General features: G+C 44.1%; 1 pseudogene; it reads right to left on the bottom strand.

Annotated features, from left to right (window-relative positions):
• Positions 1-4526: 4526 nt before the first annotated feature.
• On the bottom strand, positions 4527-5673 carry LOC117720965 (aurora kinase A pseudogene; annotated as a pseudogene).
• Between the last annotated feature and the right edge of the window lie 821 nt (positions 5674-6494).

Genomic DNA, 6494 nt, shown 5'->3' with positions numbered 1-6494 from the left:
CAAGTGTCACCATGGCTATGCCTTGTTCAAATCCATTCTCTCATCAGCACAGAGACAGAAAAAAGAGTCCTGCGTGCCAGAGAATAGCCGTCTCTTCTTTTCCTCCTACGTTCCTACATCCCTTTGGAAACTGGGCACCTGTTTTCTTGACTCCAGATGGAAATTAGTTGTTTGTGCTGATTTTCAGGAGCTGGGTTCCAGCAGTGTGAGCTTGAAAAAAAAAAGCAGTCCCTGGGGCTCCTCTCTGATGGGGAAAGAGCAGTGAAGGTGTGGAGGTTGGAATGAGAGTTGTATTTTCCTCAGAGAAATTAAAAGTCTGTGTCCCGACAATGCAGTTTTGCTTAGCAGAGTAGAGAACCTGGGGAGTGTTTCAGGAGCAAATTATTTTGGACCCCAGGGAGAGCTTAGGAGGATGCTGTCTTTCCTCTAGCAAAATGTTCAGGAGAGCAGACCCTTCTCTGAACTCTGGTGGATTTGATCCAGAGTCAACCAGCACTGAATCCTGGGGTAAAGAATCATGCTATCTAATAGCCCTGTGCAGAGACTGTTGTCCCTGTCACAGAGCTGACCCTTCTGCTGGCATAGGCAGAATTAAGATAGTTTTCCTAAGTTTACCATCCATCCAGGATCTCACAAACACAAAGTGGGTCAGTCTCTGATACCACTGCCTCTTTCCCCTAGTAATGTAGTCTGTTTCCCAGCGCACAGAACTTGTCAACTGGACTGGAGAAGGTATTTCAACCCCCACAGCTCTGTGACTTTAGTATTTTGAATTACAAACAATCCCCCCCCCCAACTGTTCATTTGGCAGCCGTGCAAACAAAGACATGTTATATATTAAAGGTAAAAACCTTACTAGTAGCCCTTTATTCTATAACCTGTATTTTTAGTGATTAAAAATAAATTGTTGATTAAATAAATATTAAATAAATAGTAAACATGAACAATGATAGGGTTCCAAACACCTGCAGAAGCAGAGCCGGCTAATCCACAAAGTACTCAGAGATCATCTGAAGACCATCAGAGCTTTTTGTCTTGGGGTGCCACTATTACTCTCTATGTTAAACGTTGTCATTCTAATGAATTGTTTAGGATGGGATAAAACAACTTTTGACTTCTGTTCTCATCTGAGAACCATGTGCGAACTACTCAGAAGCCCATGCCTTGCTGTCCATTAAGGCTCTAGCTGTATTTGGCTGAGGAGAGATTTAAGTGTCAGGCATAATGCATGGTGACATCATTATACCTTGACAAATAGAAATTATATCAGGCCTTCCTCCTCCCTTTTCATTACCAAGGGTGATTTATTTTAGTGGCTTTCAATTCATAAACCTATGGATTGTCTGTAAAGTTAAAACCCTTTTAAATTTGCAACATGCAGTCGGGGTGGTTAATAGCATTCATGAGCCATGCTATATAATGTTATTGGCGCCGCTCTCTCCGTAAAGGTGCATTATAAACAGGAGCTGGAAATTTATAGCAAGTGAATTTGTGAGCCGCATATGCCTGGTCTGGTTTCCCAACCAGCCATAATGCTAAGTTATCATAAGTGACGTGACACGTGACCCTGTTCCATTTCATCTTCATCAAATGTGGAATGATATTGGAAGGTCTTGGAATGGAAACTTACAGAGTCAATAGAATTGTTTGTATCATGAAAAATAAGTGTAGCTCCTCCCGTCACCTTTGTTTGTCCAGCAAATGCTGTGTGTGTGTCTCTAGGAGTTGATTATTCTTAGTGTATGTGCCCTGCAATGCCTGGGGATTTCCATGAAATTTTCTGTTATTACCCAAGATTCCATCTCCCTTGCCCACCCCATGCACTAGGGCTTGTGGGTTAGATAGTACGTGTATGTGTACACAATGATTCCCCAGTTTAGATTACAATTTCAAAATAAGCCCTTGGAGTTTGGGGCTGAATCTGAGTCACTTACCACAGGAGATTAAAAATATGGTCTATTTTGTTTATCTAGGACCCAGTTGGGAGATTAAATGATTGCATAAAGAATGGTGTGTGTGTGTGTGTTTATGTTAGTATGTGTATTTGTATGTATGTTTGTGTGTGTGTATATGCTTGTGTATGTGTGTGTATATGTATGTGTGTATGTTTGTGTATGTGTGTATACGTGTGTATTTTTGTGCACGTGTGTATATGTTTGTGTGTGTATATGTATGTGTGTATGTTTGTGTATGTGTATATGTGTATATGTGTATGTATGTGTGTGTGTGTAAAAATAACTGCTTATGAGGACTGTGAGGAGATGAGATAGGGGAAGGAGAGAAGATCGAATTTGGAGAATACATTACTGGTTATCTAATTACAAAAGTAGGCTGAAGAGGAAATCAGTCTGTGTTGAAGAAAGGAGGGCATGAGATTAGGGCAGCTGAAGGAAAAGACAGGCTTGGAAGTGAGGGGGCCAATGATGCTGAGCGGCATCTTCAGCAGGTTTGGGGGGAAGGGCACACTGGCAATGAGAGAAGCTAGAGCAGGGGGTTGAGGGGCGTGGCTAAAGAAGGCTGAAGAAGTGAGAAAACCCAGGTCCTTCCCAGGCATGGAGCGGACAGACGGGTGAGCTTGCCTTAGTGAGCCTCCTAGCATGCTCAGAAGGGAGGAAGTTGTATGATCTATTGTCAGATGAATCAATAACTTTAGCCTAGGGTAGAGTCCAGAGCTGAGGGTGGCAGGACACCCTCAGGGTGGCCCATTCTTTCTCTGTTTCAAGTGGCTGGTTAGAGAGTCCTCAAGAAAACCAGCAAGCAACCCCAAGCCCGACCCCATATACTCTGCAGTTGAATTTCTGTCTTGAAGCTAAGGTGTTTAATGTTGTAATTAGAGACCCATTAGCAAGCTTGTCATGCCACTGGCACTTCCTCTGGTAAGCTGCCTAAACCCCGGTGACACAGGATTTCCTAAGCCACTTGTCATATTCCATGTGCCTTATTAATGAGCCACCATCCAGTCAGTGGCAGTGCTGTTTGACATTTATGGAGCACAACTTATTTTTCAAGCACTGTATAATCCTACACGACTGCTTTTAGTGTAAGACCTCTCTGCCCATCTTCCTGTTCTTGGCCCTGGTACCTCCTAGGCCACCACAGTGTTGCTCTTTGCAGCATCCTACATGTTTGTTCAACATGTTCTCCACGGTAGCGAATAGTTTTTGGCTAACTGTTGTTTTAGTTTTGTTTGTTTTTCTCTTTGGGTCTTACTGTTAAGAAAAGTAGACAATCGAAAAGCTGTATGAGAACTTTACAGATTATCTAATAAAGTTAAGTTCTAGAAGAAATGATTAGAGTCTCCCTTAACTCAAACTATAAAGGATCAAGGGCCCAGGAGAGCAACACAAATACCAGGCACTCATGAGACCAGGAGAAAGGGTTAAAGAAATCGAGACCATGTAGTTTTGAAAAGGGAATAATGACCGGTGATGTGACAGGGCTTAAGGCATTTTCTAAGACCTGATGTTTAATAATAGACTACAGAGCCAAGGCCACCACTTCTAAAGCACTCGTCTCACCTAAACCTCGTGGCTGTTTTCATGGAGAAAGATTTCGGATGTTTTCCTTTCGTTTATTTACTTCCTTTTGGGTTGACGAGAGTGGAACAAGGAGAGGAGATGGCAGAGGAGAGGCAGGTTCTAGCCACAGAACTCCACAAGCAGACCTGAATCACAAGACAGGAAGTGTGAACTGTGGTACCGACATGAGGCTGGGCAATTTCTGAGTCCTCAAAGTAAATTCACTTAAAAAAAACATAGAACACTCTACTCAAAGTTCTGAAGTTTTGGAACATTCCATCTTGCCCTCCTGGGCAGCTGGGTCAGGAACAATTGTTTATTTGGGCCTTGTTCTGTGGTTGTGTATCAATGGCAAGATTCTCAAGTTTGACTCTGTGCTCCCAGGACAGCTCTTGTCCCAGGGAGATTTCTGGAGAAAGGGTAGTTGAACTAGGTTGAACACTCAGACTTTCCAGTTTTTTAGTTATACATATAGCTATATATTTAACAAGGTTGCATACATGACAGAACTCCAATATAAAAAACAACCTCTAACATCCAAAACACCCGAGTTAGGTTCTAAGACAGAGGTCGAACCGTAGTTCTCCATTACACTGTTTGAGGATTCGAATCCCTCGTGGGCTTCTGAAGGCTGAAAACGGAAGGGCCCTGAATGGGTGTCACTTAAGAAAAAAATGAAGTGTAAACAAATCTTTGTTTTAACACTTAAAAGATTACATATCCGTTTCCACAGCTTTCTCAGGCCTGGTGACCCAATAAGTTACACACACACTCAGACACTTGAAGGCTACGATGCAGGTGATCACTGGTAACTTTCCCATGTGAGACTCCCCACGAGGACACCTTGGAGCATAGGTGGAGATGGAGCTAGGGGGTAGGATGGGGCTAGAGGGTTGGGTGGGGGTGGGGGACTAGTTGTCAGCAAGGTACCCTGAGGGCAGCAATGAGTCTGAGTGACTTCAATGGGGAATTTCTCACAGTTGCACAGTGCCCATGGCTCCAGATTCCCTAAGATGATTTGTTAATTGGCTCTTTGCTATTGTGACCAGTTGGAGAGTTTGAGGAATTAGCTGTAATCTAAGGTCCTCAAAGACTTCCGTCTTTGGCTTGAATTGTGTTTTTACAGTCTTGAAATGTGGTCTTTGCTCCCCCCCCCCCCCATCACAAAGTCAGGGAATGTGAATTCAACCCATGATAGCCTTCTGTAGGTCTCCTGGTAAGTGTGTGCCTGGAAGTGAGGCATCCCCACTAGGAACTCATAGCAGAGAACACTGAGGCTCCAGAGGTTCACCTTCTTATCATACATCCGGCCTTCGCTCATCTCTGGGGGCCACAGCATAGTTCTCCTGGAAGATGGAGCATGTACAAACCACCCAAAGTCTGAGATCTTCAACTCTCCATTTGATCCAAGAAGCAGGTTCTCTGGCCTAATATGTCTCTGTGGATGACTCTCTTCGACAGCAAGACAGAGCGTTTGTCAACTTAGTAAGTAGCTGTTCTCTGCTTGTCAACTTGGAGAGTTTTTGAAGTGCTCTACAGACTGTTCCAAGGGACGCATATTCCAGAATTAGATAAACTCTGGTGACGTCATGGAAATACCCATATAGCCTGAGGATGCTGGGGTGCCGGAGGTGGGACTGGATCTCCACTTCTCTTTGCAGCTGGTGCTTCACACCTGCCTTCTCCAGCAGCGTTTTAAATAGCATCTTCAGGGCCAAGATGAACTTGCTTTGCATCTTTCTTGCCAAACAGACTTTTCCAAACTTTGCTTTTCCTAGTGGGTGACCAATGGCAAAGTCTTCTAAAGTCCACCGACCATTTTTTTGAGTCTCTGGTTTTCTGTATGGATGCCTGTACCTTTTGGGGATTGTTTCCCGAGGCTACAGGCTGTGGCTGCTCACTCTTCTGGGGGTTACTGAGCAGGAAGACAGGTCAAGGGATGCTGGCAGCTGGCAACTGCCTTAGCATCAGCTTTTAACCTGAGACAAGTTTCTGTGCTTCTGGGAGTTGGAAGGACACAGGACCCTCTGGGCCTGGCCACTGCTAGCCAGTCCTAGACTATAAGAAGGAATCTGCTTAGTCACCAAGATTCATTTTGGACCAAAGGAAACTGGTCTTAACAGGCCTGGAAACAGTTTTCTTTACTTCTGTCCATGTCACTGCAGGAACCTGCTTTTGACCGAAGCCTCCAAACGATCCTGGCAGCTTAGACTTTCCAATTTTTGAGTGAGATTGAAAAAGATCTTAGAGTGTTGTCTACACTTTCAGGAACAGAGTCTAAACCCAAGGCCTTGGCTGTCTGTGGTGGTAAAGTGATGAAGGGAGGGAGTGCTGCAGGTCATATGGGAAGAGCTTGCTTCAAGTTTATGAAAAAGCAAAAAATGCAGCTTGTAAACATCCAAAAATGGCAGCGGTTGGTTTTCATGTGCCGCTAATTGCAAAAGAAACTAAAATAATAACTCGTGTTGATATCTGGTGTTAAGGGTTTCCTTGCAACTCCCAAAGTCATTGAGATCGTAATCCCTTGTACCTGTGAAGGTGGCCCTGCTTTGAAGTAGAGTCTTTGTAGATGGAAAAGTAAAGCTGGAGCCATCGGACAGTCAATCAAATGCCCAGTGTCCTTATGAAAATGGAAAATTTGGGCACCCAGAGAAACTGAGAGAATACCGTGGGAAGATTAAAATCAGGTAGCCAAAGACATGCAATGAATGGCCAGCCTATAAAACTGCCAGAATCCAGGAAAAATGACGGTGTTTCTCAGCCATCAGACTCAACCTGTTTGTCCACATCAGGCCCACAATACAGCCCTCCAGCCTCCAGAACTGTGGGATAGTACGTTCTATTCTCTAAGGCACCCACCATGTGTTATTCACTGTGGCAGCTCTCCTAACCAATGGCATGGAGAACTGAACCATGCTTTGCCCCTTCAGCTGTCTAACCCGTGGTGTAAGCTTTGGAAGTGGGCACTTCTTTTCT

Source organism: Arvicanthis niloticus, chromosome 15 (assembly GCF_011762505.2).
Source record: "Arvicanthis niloticus isolate mArvNil1 chromosome 15, mArvNil1.pat.X, whole genome shotgun sequence".
In the NCBI taxonomy this organism is placed as follows: Eukaryota; Metazoa; Chordata; class Mammalia; order Rodentia; family Muridae; genus Arvicanthis; species Arvicanthis niloticus.
This window is presented reverse-complemented; position numbering and strand designations above follow the sequence as displayed.